Here is a 19,190-nt window from a genome sequence, read left to right as displayed (position 1 = left end):
GATTGTTAAATCCTTGATAGCTTGTAAACATCAAGATGGGAATTTTGTATGTGCGCACATTCAGAAAATTAAGTCATGCATTGATAGACTAGGGAAGTTGGGTGTTGAGTTTCCAATGTTGTCTATTGACATGGTGTTGAACTCTCTTTCTAGTTTGTATCATCACTTCAGCATTAACTATAATATGAACAATCTCGACATGTCGCTTATAAAGCTTCATGGCATGTTGGAAATTACTGAAGCTAGTTTGGTTAAAACCACAAGCTCCAACTTTATTGCTTCTGTCTTGGCCATTGGGCGTGGTAGTGTGAACAAGAAGACGAAGTTTTCTCATGTTAAGTTTGAGGACAAGGTTGGATTTTCCAATAAAGGTGTTAAGAGAAAAACTGATTCTGAGATAGCACCAAATACTAACCCAAAAGAGGCAATTTATTTTTACTGCCAAGAAAACGGTCACTAAAGACGTAGCTGCATGAAGTAGCTAAAAGAAGTGAAGAAAAACAAAGCCAATGATATTGGCACTTCAGGTATTTTCATGATTGAACTCCATCGTATGTCAACTTCTAATTCTTGGGTTCTTGATATTGGATGTGGTACTCACATTTGCTCTGATCTTCACGAACTAAAGGAATGTAGAAGACTGAAGCATGTGGAGGTTGAACCTGATCATGGCTAATACAACATCGTAATAGATAATGGTGTTTCTTTTAGTTTATTTAACTTTTGTTAATCACCAAATATGGCACAAAACATAATTTCTTTTCATAAATTATACATGATGGTTTCCATTTTTCATTTGATAATATTAATATTGACATTTTGGTTTACACAAATGGTTCATACTAGCATGCATCTCTAATAGTTCACATAACAAGCACATAAATCATCTCTCCTGAGCAGGCATTCTAGAATGGAATCCCGTTAAGATCCTTAGTCTAACTTAAAGCATGCATATCATACTATAATATACTTATCATATCAAACACGTATGTATATTTTAGGAATTAGTTACTTGAGCTCTAGCTAATTGAATGCATCACATCCTTTACTTTTTCCAAAAACTTTTCAGAAAAACATTTTGTAAAAATAATCTCTCAGTCCTCAGTTTGATTTCAGACGCACCTAGTGCCAGCCTGAATCCCTCAAACCAAGGCTCTGATACCAACTTGTAACGTCCTAAATTTTCAACCCAAATTTTTTATCTTAAAAAGAAGATAAACGTTTCCATACTTTTTCCAAAAACACATAAGTAACCATTTGTTGAAGTTTGACTAACCAAGAATCCAAAGTATCATGGTAACAAAATATATTATGTCATAAAATGCAATAGTCTCCAAAATGTTACCTTGGATGTAGTACAATCGATTTGCGCCCTTCCCTTACTACCGGAACAACCTGAAACATTTAAACTAAAACCGTTAGCACGAAGCTTAGTGAGTTCCTAAAATACCATATACCCATATGAAAGTTATGGGCCAAATAGTCATACAATCACTTTCATTGCTACAATCCCCCTGCAGTATTCTTGCTATGCTGCCATAGTATTTCTTACAATTGCTATGGTTCATCCATTGTCTTTCATACAATTGTTATGGTACACCCATAGTCTTTCATGCAAGTCACTAATAGAAACAAGAATACCATGATACCTAGTGTCCTGCATAGTATAGTGAGAAGACTCACTTGGATCCAACGACAAGAATCTTAACAACACTACTAATGTGAGATATATGAACTTTTCCTCTCTAAACACCTACATCCCAAACCAATAACTCCACATAGATTATTCCCTGATAATATGAATATTATACTCTATTTATCCTTTTACTTTTAGAAAACTCCTTGTACTATTAGGTTGTACACACATACAACTTTATTCATCTCATATACAAATATTAAGGTATGTATAATTCCAAACACATCCTTAGGTTCACATACAGCAAACACACACATAACCACGAACCAAAGCTTACTTCTTGTTTTAAACACAAACATACACAACCAAAACTACAAGGCATGATAAGGGTTATGTTTTAATAGTAAAACATAATTAAAAGTGTGATTTCATGGGGGAAATGCATTAAAAAAATGTAGCTCTTCTATTTGAGGGTTTTAGGACAAAATCAAGTCAAAGGGATGTTTTTCTTGGTTCGTGACATAAATACAAGACACAATTTAATGGTGTTGAATACAAGTCTTAACAACACCTAACATGGTCCAAGGCAGGTTCATATGCTCAGAGAAAAAAATTAAACTTGCCTTTTTTAAAAACTCTCGAAAATAGAGTGTATATGAAGATTTCCAGATGTAAACATTTGATTATAAGTGTTTGGGGAACTAAAATACATCTCTAGAAGTGATTAATAAAGTTTATAACTCAATAAAGTTGACAAAAAATGCTCAAAATATAAAATCCTCCAATTAGCGGTTTTCTGATGATTTAGAGGTTGCCTGAGGCATCTCCGGGCTCCATAGTCACAAGGAAGGTCAAGATGATACCAGGGAGGTAATGGAAGCCATACGTTCCTTAGAGATGGCCTAAAACGAGTTCCACTTTAACTTAGATTCTTGACAAAGTAAACGATGAACCTGCTTTTTTCATAGCTTTCACTCGAGAACGGGGCTATAAGAGATGGAGAGTGGTTGACTTTTACATACAAGGATAGCATATTAGGGTTTACGATGGTATTGTTTTCAAAGACATTGAGTTTCTCACATCCAAAGAATAAAAGAAAGATGTTTTCGATCTCTAGACGATGTGTCGCTGTTTAGTGAAGGAACAATGTAGGAATCAATATTTGGCAGATTTGATCCCTTGGATCTGACATGCTTACCAAAATTATCCTAGATTCGACTCCCTCTATAAAAATAGTTTCCTTACTTTAATTGTTATTATTATTATTATTATTATTATTATTATTATTATTATTTAGACATAAAAAGAAATAATAATTACATATCGGGCATCGGGAAACAGTTGTTACAAATAAAAGCAAGGTCCCCTTAATTCCTCATAGGTCCACTCTAATATATATTAGGTACCCTCTAATATGTTATGTTCCTTCAAAAAATTACATGTTAGTAACTGAGAATGGTGAACTGGAGTCCTTTCAAAAAATATGGTGATGTTTAGTTGTGGTGATTATAACAAATTAAAAACTACTGCTAAGGTAAAAATTATCACTATATGGTAGTAATTTTTGTAGTTTTTTCAATTAGTTTTTTGAAAAACATTATGGTAAACTACTTTTCATCACATGTTTTTTTATGACTATTGCTTACATGTAGTCATGTATACAAAATTTAATAGTGCCCGTAAAATATTGAGAATCTCAAAAAAAAAATTCCTTTATAATGACTATTGTTAAGTTTTAGTGACATCTAAATAATAAAACTGTTAGAAATAAATACTTTTAGTCACACTTTTTTTCACGATTATTATTGACTTTTAGTCACACATTTTTTCATTTATGATGATTATTGTTGAATTTTAGTCACAAATGTTTTCTTTTGTCATTACTATTATTAGCTTTTAATGACATATATTTTATCTTTTATCTTGATTACTGTTTACTTTCGGTCACACAAAAGGAACTAAATTGTGACAATAAGTTACTTTTAGCCATAGGTTTATTCATTTAGCTTGATTACTATTTAGATTCAATCACATATATAATGTTAAATCGTGATAATAATATATTTATAGTCCCATTTAACAAATTAAATCATGACCATAAACTACCTTTAGTAACATGTTTTTTTGCCAAGCTTTTTTTGTATCAAAAAACAATAAATAGAAACCAAATACAATTTTAACCACAATGATAGTAAATATTAATGTAAAAAAATATCCAATATTGTTGAATACGTTTAAGATTATCATAAAAGGACTAAATACATAAGTTATTTTTTTGTGTATAGTTTGTGTTTATTTATTATCCAAGAGGGCTTAATGGGTATAAATTGATAATCAAGGGATGACGACTCGTTGAACTTATTCTTGTTAGAAACGCGGGTCCTTGAATAGGTCAAATCTCGGGTTTGATACAGTTAATGTTTGTGTTTGACATGTGGGTTGTACATGGAATATTTATTGTGTGTTGCTGCACATTTTTGTTTATTGATTTCTTTGGTGCTCTCATTTTTCCTATCATATAATCTTCATTCACGTGTAATAGAAATTAGGGTTCTTAGTTTGTTTAGTTGATTATGTTCTTCTATTCATCTTTCATAATATGTATTTCGTTTAGTCTACTTCTATTTTTAAATCAGAGAGAGCGTGACTGTAGTGAGGTTTGTGTTGTAAGTTGAGGTAAACCAACTGGGTCTTGTTTTCTCAATAAGATCTATGTTGATGTTATGGATTGTTTTTTCTTATAAGATGGTATTTGAGTGGGTGTATTCTTGTTTGTTTTTGTTTTAGCGTTTCATTTAGATTGAGTTAGGGTTTTCTGCTCGATCTAGTTTTTTTCATGTTAGATCGACTGTGTTCGCCAATATAGGGTTTGTTGTTATAGGATTATGTTTTCATATTGTTTTGTGTTCATCTGGTTAGATCAAATAGTTTGTCATCGATCTAGGGTTTTGTTGTTGATCTCTTGTCTTCCTTCGTTTTTGGTGGTTTGTTTGATCGTATGGATCTCTCCGATCTCTCTCCTACAACTGCGGTGTTCTTGTGGTTCTCTTCAGACCTTGTCATTCTCTTGAGAGTAAATGTCGGCTTGAGAGTAAATGATAACGATATCTTATCTTTAATGGCCAACGTTAAGCCTACAGTCAACCTTAAGAGTTTGTAAATGGTGCAATCTGAAAGAATCTAGACGGTGGTTCTGGAATTTGAATGCACTAAACGGTAAGTACTTTGTTGTTTGTTGTTTTTCTGGTTTGTAACATCAGATTTTTAGGTATTTTCATTTTAGCCCATAGCCTATTTTTAGTTTACACATTTGGTCCCTTGTTGTTTAATGAATCGCTATTCGGCTCTTACGTTGGGCGTACGTGAGGTACGCGCAACTTACTTGTGAGAACCGTGTAGTACCTGGAGTACCCTATAGTACCTAGAGGATCGTGGAACCCATGCTAGTACATTGGGTGTACCTGTAATACGTCGGGCGTATTAGCTCAGACTTTAAACCTTAATTTTAAAGTTTTGCTCCTTATTTAATCCACCTTATGCCTCCCTTGGAAATTTCTTATCAGCCACCCTTCCTTTATAAACTCTAGTCTCGAGTCTAAGCTTTTTTTCTAAGAGTTTGGAGCTTGTTAGTGTTTTTGGTGATTATTTGTTGAAGAAGAAGGCTAATAAAGAAGAAGGTAACCTTGTGCATCTTTTAAAGGTATAAAGTTTATACCTTGATGTGTTTCCTTTTAGATCTCCGTGATGGGTTTAATGAGCATCTAGTCCTAAAGATTGGGCCTTTGTGAGTATGGAGTACTTCAGAGTATATTAGTTGTCCTTTCATGCATTTTAGGTCTTTTAGATTCATAAAAATGGGTGCTTGTTGGTCCCTTTCTAGCCATGCAAGAGTTTGGTAGTGGTTAGAATGGATTAAGTTAAAGTATTAAGATTTAAGCCCTTTTTAGCCATGCAAATGCTTAAAGTTTTGGACTTTAAGGATTAACATGTTCAAAGAATGTCAGATTTGTGTTTGGATGCATGTCTTAATGATTAAGACCATTTTGGAGTGATATTTGGGGTTACATGGCGTACGCCGTGCATACTAATGGGTATGCCCAATGTAGCCAGGTGAGACGCCGATCTCGCCCAGTGTAGCCAGGAGAGTACGCCCAGCGTACGCACTTGGCAGTTGAATTTTGTTGACTTTTCACCTTTGGTAAAATTTTAGGGTTTTGGACCATGGGAGGGGCAAAATGGTATTTTTTTCCTTTAAGTGAGTTTAGTGTGGGATTTGGACTGGTGATTTGAGTTGAGGACCTTGATTATTTATTAGGGTGAATTTTTGTGTTATTATGTGGAATCTAGTTCCGGCAATTCGGGTGTGTGGTTTATTTGGTATCAGTGTTGTGTGAGTCTCCTTACTTATTCTTACATGTGTGGTAGAATAGTTGTATTTGTGATGTCCAGCTGGGTCTACATATTATTCCGTGTTATGTTGTTATGTATGACTGAGACTACCGGTAGTCCCTAGTGTTTTTGATAACCCATAGGGTCTGTTGTTGCCCACTGGGAGTGCTTAGAATCCCCAGGGTTGTTGATAACCCATATTGTTTATTTATGTTGTGATGTATGTGGTATCTTCAGGAACTCACTAAGCTTCGTCCTTACAGTTGTTGATTTAAGTGTTTCAGGTACTTTTCAGGATCGTCAAAAGGCAAACGTCTGATTGTACATACTCGCTGGGAGATTTGTTACTGGGCAGTCTGTGATACTCCAATATATTATGATGATAATTTGTATTTGACAGTTATGTTTTTGGATGAGTTGGTTCATGAACAATAATTTGGTAATTTTAAAATGAAAATTTTGGTTTAAAATTTGAGGTATTACAGTTTGGTATGAGAGCCCTGGTTTGATGGATTTGGAGGAACTCTACGATAATTCCAAACTCAAACTAATGATTTGAAGATTTTCATAAAAATTCTTTAATGAAATGAAGATTTATACAGGAGAAAAACCTAGTGAAGTAGTGAGTACAATCAACCAGAGCTCAGGTGGTAGTTAGCCAAAATACCTCAACTTATATTATGAGATGTGTAGAGATGATATGTTATGAGCTAATAGAATTGCATGCTAGTTAGGGTAGGCTAAGGATCCTGTAGGAATGGTGTGATAGTGTTGTCTGATTTGTGATGCCTTTAGCCTAGGAATTTGTTCGTATGAGATTGAAACAGCCGTTTCTATTTGCTTGGTGTATTCTGTGTAATTACACATTGTTAGGATTTTATAGCCTTACAATGCCTAATTTAGCCTTTCTTCCTGTTCCTTGTTTAGTTTTGGATTTGAAGTGGAATCATTTATTCAAATGTCTATCGATTTTCCTATTGTGTACAAGAGGCATGAGCGAAGCAAGTGGCGAGGACGTAGGAGACCTTGTGAGACGGAGCAGTGTTGGGGAGTAGTCTAGAGTTAGTGTCTAGATGCTTAGTTGCGGTTCTAAGGAGCCAACATGGCGATTGTACAGTTGATATGGGGAAATAGAGTCCTTGTGACTTAGAGTCTAGAGAGGACGAATTAAGACAAACACAGGTTGGTGTGGAAGGTAGTATTGGGCCCGTACTACTAAAACCACCGGATTTGTATGCAGCTCAAGAAGGAATCCTAAGAAACTAAGGAACTTATGGGATTGTGTGGGTGTTTATGTGTGCGCCTAAGGCTGATTCTAATGGTTTTCTTGTGCGTTTCAGTATGGTGGTTACTCGAGGTTTAAGCTCCAACGACCCCGAGAGGCCGAGTGCCAGTGATGATGAGATCCACAGGATTGTTGCTATCGAGGTGGCTGCAGCAATCAAAGGGGATATTCCAGAGATGTTTGGACCTGTCAAGACCACATGAATTGAGACTTTTGACGAGCGTTATGTCACCGTCATTGAGGCTGCTACTGCTATAGCCACTGCAGTTGTTGCTGCTGCGGGACCGCGGGGGGGTAATTTGTTGTGGTATCGGGAGTTCAACAACATGAAGCCACTTGAATTTTATGAGACCCAAGATCCGATTGTTGCCATGAGATGTAATTATGATGTTGAGGGATGTTTTTACACTTGCTCCTGTATGGAGAATCTGAGGGTTCGTTTTGCATTGAACCTGCTTCACTTGGGAGTGAAGGATTAGTGGAAGTTTGTGACAGTTGATTACAACCTTGCAGAGCTTTTTGTAGTGACATGGGAAAGATTTGCTGAGGGCTTCGGCGAAAATTTTGTACCCGTGGTTGAGAGAGAGAGAGAGAGAGGTTGGCCTAGGTGTTCTTATCACTTAAGCAGAAGATAAAGACGGTGACTGAGATTACCAGGATGTTTCATGAAAGGGCCTTATTTTGTCCTGAGCACATGTCTACTAAGCAGTCACATGTGAGTTGGTATATGAGTATTCTGAGGAGGGATATCCATGAGTTCATGGAAAACACATCATATCAGACATTGGCTGAGCTGCAGACCAATGTCAGGAGAAGAGAGATTAAGTAGGAGTCCCAAGCTAGGGAGGAGAGGGGGACATAGGTGAGAGATAGGAGGCCAGTACAGTCGCAACCAGTGAATAAGAGGCCTAAGCCCGCTGATTTGAGAGTTGGAGGCAAGAAGGGCCGCACTTGCGGTAAGTGCAGAAAGGGAATGAAGGACTCTATTGATCAGGGATGACTTGTTGCCTGTGTGGCAAAGAGGGGAATTCGGCCAGTGATTTCTGCAAGGGATTTTGGGTGTGCTTCAATTTCAACCAGACATGATGTATGAGGACCAAGTGTCCTCAGCTTGCAGCTAGGGCGGTTTAGGCACTGGCACCCGTGAGCCTGCGTATTACAGATGGCCGACAGGAGAAGGCCGAGACACCGAGGGCTCAAGGGAGAGCATTTCAGTTGACAGCAGAGGAGGCCCGAGCAGCTCCAGATGTCATGGTTGTCATCATATTTTTGTCACAGTTTTAGTATTCCACGGGAGACGTTGATCAGGCTCTTTAGAGTCTCTATACCAGATGAGCGACCAGTCTCCACTACTGACATCTATCGGGGTTGTGTGTTAGATATTTTTGGTATTGCTTATCCGATAGATCTTATCCCTATCGTGATGGGAGATGTTTGTGTGATCATGAGTATGGATTGGTTGAGCCGGTTTAGGGCTCTGATTGACTGTGAGCATGAGATGGTGACACTTCAAGACCCTAGTGGGGTAGTGCTGACCATCTACGGTGAAGGTACAAGGTCAGAATCAGCTTTCTGTTCTGCCACTAGGGCAAGGCAGAGTTTGCAGAATGGGTTTATGGGTTATCTGGAATATGTAGTGGATAATAGAATTGGGGTGAAGGGATCAATTTCTATTTCTGATGTTCCTATTGTACGTGATTTTCCCGATTTTTTTCCCGAAGAGTTACTGAGTGTGCTTCCTGCCAGGCAAGTGGAGTTTTTAATTGATCTGATCTCGGGTGCGCCGTTGATTGCCAAGGCATCATACTGTCTTACACCTACTTAGATGCAAGATTTATCCTCTCAGTTGTAGAAGTTGTTAGGAAAAGGGTTTATTTGGCCGAGCAGTTCTCCTTAGGGAGCACCGATCCTTTTTGTTAGGAAGAAGGATGGTTCACACTGAATGTGTATCGATTACCAGGAGTTGAACAAGTTGATGGTGAAGAATCGTTATCTATTGTCGAGGATTGATGATATCTTCGATCAGTTCCAATGGCATCTTGGTTTTCCAAGATCGATTTGGGCTCTCGTTGTCATCAGATGAGGGTACGAGAGGAGTGTGACAACCCAAGTTGTTCCGTTACATTTCCCCCGTTACCGTTGATGGAATATTGCAGTTATAAAAGTTCCGTTAATTAGAGGTCGTCAATTTAATAAACATCCCAATTGTTTACATTTAAAATGCCGTTAAGTCGTGATAAAAGGAAATAAAAACACAGGATACACATTTCCATTTATTTGGAAAATGTTAAGTTTTATTATTACGACCACTAAATCGAGTGCGACCAAAAGCCCCGTTTAACGGCAGTATCGGGTGAAATTCCACTGAGCCCCGACTCGGAACCGTATATAAGGGTGAGTGGAGTCCATTGGAGACTTTTTACACTCTCTCTCTATACTCTCTCTCTAGACCCATTTTCGCCCCGAATCCGCAACCAAACGCTTCCAAATCGTAAGTCTCCTTACCCTAACTTGTTTCAAAAATATTGGCTTGTGATTATACCTCAAAAATCATCCAAGAAGGCATGGAATAAGGAGTTTACGGCCCAGGAACACTCTAGAGCCGTAAACCCCTAATATGGTGCCAAACATGCCTTTAAACTCATCCTTAAGTTTAGAGACTATTAGGAGACTTAGCCTAGGAGTGTTTAAACCCCAAAACAACAAGATTTGTGGAATAAAAGAGGGTTTACGGCCCAAGCACATGCTTAGGCCGTAAACACCCTCTAAACTTGTTAAATCAAGTTCCAAACACTCCCAAACCACCCATAGGCTTAAGACATAAAATAAGGACATGATATTTAGGGTTTGGAACACCTAAACACAAGGAAATATGGGGTGACTTGGAGTTTACGGCCGAAGCAAGTACCTAGGCCGTAAACTCCCCAAAACACACCCAAAAGATAGTTTTAATCCCCCAAAATAGCATCACACTCCATTATAAATTGCTAGAAAGGTAATAGGGGCTTAAAACTTCACTTAACTCAAAGAATGAGAGTTTATGGCCGTAAACTCCCATAGGAGTGTCCCTAGGCCGTAAACTCCTATAAGGTGCCCTGAGAAGCCTTAAAACCACTCATGCCTTTTATGAAAAGTACTTAGAATAATTCCATGAGCAAGCTAGAAGCCTTAAACACCCTAGAACCCATCACCATGAGTTTACGGCCGTAAACTCATGGTGTGTAGTCCCTGGGCCGTAAACTATGTAATAAGGGTTTACTCTTGGAGAGTGAACTTCATTCCTTAGCCATACACACCCTTAAACGTTACCCGGGACACCCAAACACTTAACCAAAGTGTTTTCCGCTCCTGTGAGCGCGTATATTTGTTTAATTAGTATTAAATATGCTAATTGTATTTGAACATATGTTATCATATGTTAAATAGGTCATTGTGTGTGTTCAAGTCCTTGCGTGACACCGAACGCCCAAACGGCACCTTCGTCGGACCTACTTGCACCAGGTGAATTCATACCCCTGAATGGACCTTTTAAATGTTTTTACATGTTTTAATGGGGGGGGAATACAAGTTAAACATGCCAGTTATCATATCAATCACATGTTATTGATAACCCGCATGCACAAGAATTTACAACACTGTACACTATTTTACCGAGTAGGACGCTATAATGGTTTTCATTTGTTTCAAAACTTTTACTTATATTCTTTTACCTAAATTCATTCTAAACTGGTTTATGAAAGATTTTCTAAGGTTTTCAAACATATTTTACAAAAGAATACAAATTGTGATTTTCTCCGGATAGAAAGGTTTTTCATCAAAGTTTCCCTCTTTCGACGTATACTTTTACTTGTTAAATACTGCTGCTTCGCTTATACTTATCTTATACTCCTACTCTGTAACGCTTTCACTTATGCTTGAAGTCACTTATACCTGATGGATGCTTATATTTATTCACACTCTTACTTAGTGATATGATTCTACTTCGCTTATACTTGATATCAACTCTACTTCACATATACTCGATATGCTCTTACTTCAATTATTGTCGTCTCTACTTCGTGATACACCTATACTTGTTCGACGCTCTTACTTCACTTGCGACCACTCCTACTTCACTTGTTAGACACTCCTACTTCACAAAGATTACTCATACTTGATACACACTCGGTCGTAGTTAGATGTATGTCTATGCTTATATAGGTACATATAGGTAATGATTGAAAGACTTAGGAAGGCTCGTCTGCCCTATTTCCTTTTCTTCGTTGAGATGTGGTCTGGTGGGATCGGATGGCTGTCCGAAGGTCGTTTGAATCATTAGTTATATATTATGTATATGAGTATGGACATATAGTAATTCTCAAGTCAGTTCAGTTAAGAGTCTCTACCTCTAGTCTACACTTACATTTGAAACCCACTAGTTGGAAGTCTCTACCCACTATTTGGGATGCATCTTCAGGACACGGCCTTCTCCGTCGTCTAGTTGGTAACCAGAGTCTGCTGTAGGGAGAGCGGACATTGTGTGTATAGATCTATAGGGGATTGACAGCCCCGCACCCAGACTGCTAGCTACAGTCCCGGCCTACCAAGCCAATGGGTGACAAATGTCACATTTTAGACGCTTGTAGGGCGTCTGGTACTCTAGTCAGTATGGTTACAAGTATCCCGAGTTACCTTATAATTCATGGCTTTAAGGTAACGGTATTTCGCCAGCAATTTACACTGTATGTTGGTAACTCATTTTCAGAGTCACACTGTTTTGGACCTTACAAGACGTATCTTTCATTTGATGCTGTCTGAGGTCTGTATCCATTGTATTCACAGAATCCACTATATTCACGGTATTCACTGTATTCACTGTGTTCACTATTTTTGACCTTGCTAGACGTATCTTTCATTAGATATTGTCTGTGGTCTGTATTCACTGTTTTATACCTTACTAGTTGTACCTTTCATTTGGTACCTTCTGGGATCTGTGTCTCCACTTGTTAGACTGAACCAGGCGTGTCGTTCGTTTGATACTTTCCTGGAGTCTATGGTTCCTTGCCTTAGTCAGCAGTCCTCACTGCTGAGGCATATGATATTCCCTGATGTCGTTTTCTTTCCCCAATAATCAAATTCAGTAATTTGATAATGATAGCAACTTAGGGAAAACTACTTTTTACCACACAACACTGACCAGTCTTGGTAGAAGACTGCTTTTATTAAAGAAAATATAGGATTTTCTGGAAAGGACTCTAATACACTAAAATCTCTTAAACTACTACTTTTATTAAAGTTATTTGAATGAAAACGTCACTAAATACTTATGAACTCACCAGCATTTGTAAAAATGTTGATACTCGCTTTTCAACAACTTGTATTCTCAGGTTAGCATTAGACAGGTACATCCCCGGAGCTGTTGATGAAGATTACTTAGTACCACGCTGTATTTATTCTATTATTTGTATTACTTTGATGTAGTAATGTAACCATGTAAAACTATTACTACTAATGCAATGTTTTGTTGTACTTTGATTACTATAATGCATATGTTGTGATACTTGACATGACGTCATCCACCCCAGAATGTTTCCGCCGTTCCGGTTTTGGGGTGTGACAGATTGGTATCAGAGCATTGTTTATAGTGAGCTAAGTATATCAATTCATAAAAGATATACAACCTATAAACACAATGGGATAAAACACTCTGACCAAGAATTATACTTTAAAATATAACCATATTTTACCAAAGTATAATAACATCCAGAATCTAAACACCCGAACAAAAGTATCACAAGAAGAACAATAATAAAAGTCATCGGATGTTGAGCCCTACAGTCAAACCTGGGCAGTTATGTAACCGTAAGCTAGGATAAATGTAACCTAATCAACTACATTTATCCGAGATGCGATGAACGTGTGCTCAGGAGTGATAGTGGTGTGCAATAGGTCTGAAACTTACCAACTAGGCCTGCTAGAGCCAAACATAAAGTTAAAATACTATAGGAGTATTTTAGAATGCTAAAAGATTCACACTAATTCCAGAATGATATTCAGAGGATAAGAATCAAACAAGAATTTAAATACCATAGGGGTATTTTAGAATCCATTAACAACCTTGCGTGAATAACTAAAAAGATCCTTATTTGATATACCTACAACTACAGAGGGTATACTCCCAAGGTTATATATAATAAGGATCCCATAGGCTAAGAATGTGTGGTTTTGCTCTATTTCCTTTTCCTCGTTGGGATGTGGTTCTAGAGTAGTATCACATATTCGAAGGCCTATCGGATTTAAGCTATATATGATTTGTATACCCTGTGTAATCGTAGCAGGACTCAATATGGATCGTACAGTGAAATGTTAATAATCTCTTAGGATTCTTTAGACATTTCCATTCTCGCGCGAACCCTGTAGAAAACCCTACCCACTTCAGTGCTTGACAGAAGAGTTGATTCCGACCCCGAAGAAGTTCATTGAGAAGATTTCCAACTAGGAAACGAATGAACTGGGTCGAGGCTATTGAATTCACCAAGTGCCTATATCATTTTAGGGACATCGATGAGAGAATTCGCCTAAACTTTGGAGATTCCCAGTCATCCATCATGAAGTGATGACACCCAGAGTCGGAATCAGAAGGAAGGCGGAGTAGAAATTCAATATGTCTATACGAGGAGAAAACCCTAGGTAACTACCCGAAGGAAACCAACACCGATTCCAGTCAAAGATACGAGGCAGACCGAGGGAGCCAATACATGGAACCCGGGAATTGTCTTTTCCTCGTGTTCGTCATGCTAATACACCCATAAAATAATACAATTTAGTGAGTTAGTGGTTACACTACTCATGCTATGTGTTAGGTAAATCATCGTTTCCCGTTGCCAGATACACGATTAGGGCGGATCCTCGCACCTTTATTGAGAGAATTTTAGCTATCTGCCCTTGTGAGCCTCTTTTTCCGCAGTTCGTTCCGAACCATTCTCAAATCTCTCCAGGCCGGAGAGTGAAACCTTTCCTAGTATAAAGGTAACTTAGTAGGAACGACTCACATCTTATGACCTTTTTCCGATACTCATACTCTTACCATGATTACCAGGACTACATCATAGTGATGTAGGTCGACACTCATGGGAAAAATTTATGCCTAATACGTTCAGGACAGAAATGTCAAGGGTTAACCATCGTCTCTCATTACCTTGTATTCCTTTCCGTGTAGGAAAACCATGCCACCGAAGACGCGTAACCAATCCACAAGCAAGAAACCTGCTCTCTTATTCCATGAAGCTACGTTCCAAGTTGCAGTCTCAGCAGCCGTAGCAGCTGTCATGGCTCACCTGAATGCTAACACCGCCAATGTTAGCAGGGGCCCTGTCGGGATTTCCAATCCTGGCGTTGGACAGCAGCAACCAACACTTCCATACTCAGCCACCCAAGAACCTCACTCAAACCCACTAAAGAGAAAACTGAAGATAAAGGAGGGAAGTACCTCGGCTCAAGGACCTTCCGAAGGGCAACGAGGTGAGGCAGTCTATACCCCTGTCAATCCTTCCGTCCCAATCTCAAGAAGACCATACCTAGGAGACCTTCCCCACTGCAGCAACTACAGCTACCATCATCATGGTGCCTACCGGGAACTCTTATGTGCTAGGTGCAACATGAAGGCGCATACGGCTCGTGTATGCAGAACTCCGGTGGAGCGTATTGCATCAATCACCAATGTGACGACAAATCCAGTTTGTCGTCTATGTGGTGCGATTGGACACTTCAAGAAGGACTGCCCAATCGAAAGGAAGGACAAAGACATAGAAAGAGCCTGGCACTACTGCTTAGGGAGAAGCGGCAAGGAACTCGTTAGATTTTGGTACGTCTCTCGATCTCGGATAACTAAACTAAGAACAATAAAAGACTAATTCAAATGCAAATTCTTCCCAGTAAGGCGGAAGTCGCAGCACTGATATAAAATTTAAAATTCATTAGGTAAAACTATAATGGCTAAACATATATGTTACGGCCATGTATATTTAAGATGGAAAGACCTAGAGTGAGCGAATGCCGCCTCATTTCCTGTTCCTCGTTTGGTTATGGATTTAGGGCGGGGTCGCTCAGTCAACAGTCCTCCCCACCTTAAATATACATGACTAGTATATGTGAGGCGATTATAGAAATGCCTCGTGGGAATCCGTTCATGAAAAGGTACTCTATTCGAAAACTCTTAGGACTCTCTATAGTTCCGCGTCAACTCTATCGGTCCAAGTATTCGCGGTAGTGATACATAGGACGAAACCCGAGACGCCTAGAAAATTCGTGCCTGTTTGGCACATGACTCTATCGATCTTCATTATACATCATGTCGGAGTGTGCCAATTTCGACAACTCTATTGATCATGGTTAGACTTCGTGCAACCATGTGTACATTCTTAGTGCTGTGTAAAAGAACTTTCTCCATAGCCATATCGGCAAATAAAGGTTCTTCCGAACCTAAACCTAACACAAATAATCAAACCTAATGCGATCCGCCAATCGTTCCCCTTATCTCAAACCTTCCGAAGTACCCAAGAGAGGGTACCGTGCGCCGTCGACCGACCCCTCATAGTCAGATGAACACCAAAGTGAACAACACTGTAGAAACTCTAGAAAAACGACAACCAATCGAAGCATACTCCGTAGAATCCCCAGAAAGACCCTTTGCACCTCGCACGTTAGGTTCGTAAGCATAAAGATCAGAACTCATGAGACTGACCACTATAACTAGGTATATGCGTAAAGGTGACATATGATTGAGATCAAAAAGATTTAAGGTGTGTGTTTCCTCCCTATTCCCTGTTCCTCGTTGGGTTGTGGGTTTGGGGTGGAGTCGCACAGCTGAACATCCTGCCGACCTCAATTATATACTGCTTGTATACACCCTGTATCTATAGTTAGGCTAAGCATGAGCTCCACCACGAACCTCTTAGAAAAGCCCTTCACCCTATTCCATAACACAAGAGCCGAAATCAAGAGAATCACTGCGAATTGAACTAGTAAAGTTCCGAGTGATGAAAACTCTATACCCACTAGATTTGACCTAGACCAAGAAAACTCAGAACCTTTGGAAGAGTAGTTGCGGTAGATGTTCGTACTACTCAGGCACCTCGTCCACACTGTTATAGACAAGTAGTGCCTATCATCCTCCACCCCCTCGCATGGAGGAATTCGTCGTCGCCCAGTAGACGATAAAATACATTCTCCGAAGTGAACACTAGGATACCGAGACCACAGGATAACCTTCGCAGCCAAGAATACTTGGTCAAGTGCGAAAGTGGTTGCGTTAAAACTCATGACCCGGATCCCGAAGAGATCATAGACTTGACACCAGCCCTGGTGTTAGTCGAAGGGTTATGCAGGAAGATGCACTTTCCACGCTAGAATAAACCACAGTCTTAGTGATTCCTTGGACTATTAGGTGTTCCACGAATACTATCTTACGCAGAGATAGTAGAACCACCTCCCGAAATAGTCCAACACTCGTCTAGTGAAACCCTATCTCCCCGACCCTCAGGGTTTCCGTATCTCAAGCTTCGTTAGTGCAGATTCCTTTTGCACAAGCTTGAGATAGACACTCTAAAGCAAACTAATAACCATAGTCACGCAACCCACTCGACGATTTAGAAAGTCTCTATCAGCCAGTTGACAGAAAACACGAAACCAAAGACCACTCGAAATTCCTAAGAACCAACCTGAAGGACTACACGCACAATACGAGCGAGAACGTTAAGAACTTCGAAATGGTGATCACGCCAGTGATGATCTTGCCATAGAAGTACAATATGTTCTAAGTACTGAAAAGCTCTACCCATTCCGAGAGCCTAGGACCATAAGAGAATCCCCATGGTGATTTGTTCCAACCCTATTCAGGCCGCTACTACCTTCGGATATACCACAAGATTCACACCCGGTCGACCCACTTCTTAGACTTGATATGTGATTTCTCAACATCACTCTTCATGCCTCACTCATCTTGATAGAATCCATTGAGAACCCTAACCATGTGAATACGCCAGTTGGAAACCCACTAGCTACAATAGACGGAATCCGCATCCCGTACGTGAAGGTCTGTCGGAATGACAAACACAGACTAGAGTTCACTTGGGAATGCGAGGACAGCCGTATAGGAAGTACTCCCTTACCTCTACTTAGCCATTCATACCTACTTCCTTGCCTATACCTGAATTTCGGGACGAAATTCCCTCTAACAGGGGGATGATGTGACAACCCAAGTTGTTCCGTTACATTTCCCCCGTTACCGTTGACGGAATATTCCAGTTATAAAAGTTCCGTTAATTAGAGGTCGTCAATTTAATAAACATCCCAATTGTTTACATTTAAAATGATGTTAAGTCGTGATAAAAGGAAATAAAAACACAGGACACACATTTCCATTTATTTGGAAAATGTTAGGTTTTATTATTACGACCACTAAATCGGATGCGACCAAAAGCCCCGTTTAACGGCAGTATCGGGTGAAATTCCACTGAGCCCCGACTCGGAACCCTATATAAGGGTGAGTGGAGTCCATTGGAGACTTTTTACACTCTCTCTAGACCCGTTTTCGCCCCGAATCCGCAACCAAACGCTTCCAAATCGTAAGTCTCGTTACCCTAACTTGTTTCAAACATATTGGCTTGTGATTATACCTCAAAAATCATCCAAGAAGGCATGGAATAAGGAGTTTACGGCCCAGGAACACTCTAGGGCCGTAAACCCCTAATATGGTGCCAAACATGCCTTTAAACTCATCCTTAAGCTTAGAGACTATTAGGAGACTTAGCCTAGGAGTGTTTGAACCCCAAAACAACAAGATTTGTGGCATAAAAGAGGGTTTACGGCCCAAGCACATGCTTAGGCCGTAAACACCCTCTAAACTTGTTAAATCAAGTTCCAAACACTCCCAAACCACCCATAGGCTTTAGACATAAAATAAGGACATGATATTTAGGGTTTGGAACACTTAAACACAAGGAAATATGGGGTGACTTGGATTTTATGGCCGAAGCAAGTACCTAGGCCGTAAACTCCCCAAAACACACCCAAAAGAAAGTTTTAATCCCCCTAAAATAGCATCACACTCCATTATAAATTGCTAGAAAGGTAATAGGGGCTTAAAACTTCACTTAACTCAAAGAATGAGAGTTTACGGCCGTAAACTCCCATAGGAGTGTCCCTAGGCCGTAAACTCCTATAAGGTGCCCTTAGAAGCCTTAAAACCACTAATGCCTTTTATGAAAAGTACTTAGAATAATTCCATGAGCAAGCTAGACGCCTTAAACACCCTAGAACCCATCACCATGAGTTTACGGCCGTAAACTCATGGTGAGTAGTCCCTGGTCCGTAAACTATGTAATAAGGGTTTACTCTTGGAGAGTGAACTTCATTCCTTTGCCATACACACCCTTAAACGTTACCCGGGACACCCAAACACTTAACCAAAGTGTTTTCCGCTCCTGTGAGCGCGTATATTTGTTTAATTAGTATTAAATATGCTAATTGTATGTGAACATATGTTATTATATGTTAAATAGGTCATTGTGTGTGTTCAAGTCCTTGCGTGACACCGAACGCCCAAACAACACCTTCGTCGGACCTACTTGCACCAGGTGAGTTCATACCCCTGAATGAACCTTTTAAATGTTTTTACATGTTTTATAGGGGGGAATACAAGTTAAACATGTTGGTTATCATATCAATCGCATGTGATTGATAACCCGCATGCACAAGAATTTACGACACTGTACACTGTTTTACCGAGTAGGACGCTATAATGGTTTTCATTTGTTTAAAAACACTCACTTATACTGTGTTACCTAAATTCATTCTAAACTGGTTTATGAAAGATTTTCTAAGGTTTTCAAACATATTTTA

The sequence above is a fragment of the Lactuca serriola genome, chromosome 3 (assembly GCF_051521515.1).
Source record: "Lactuca serriola cultivar US96UC23 chromosome 3, Lser_US96UC23_V15, whole genome shotgun sequence".
NCBI lineage: Eukaryota > Viridiplantae > Streptophyta > Magnoliopsida > Asterales > Asteraceae > Lactuca > Lactuca serriola.
Note: the sequence above shows the minus strand (reverse complement) of the source record.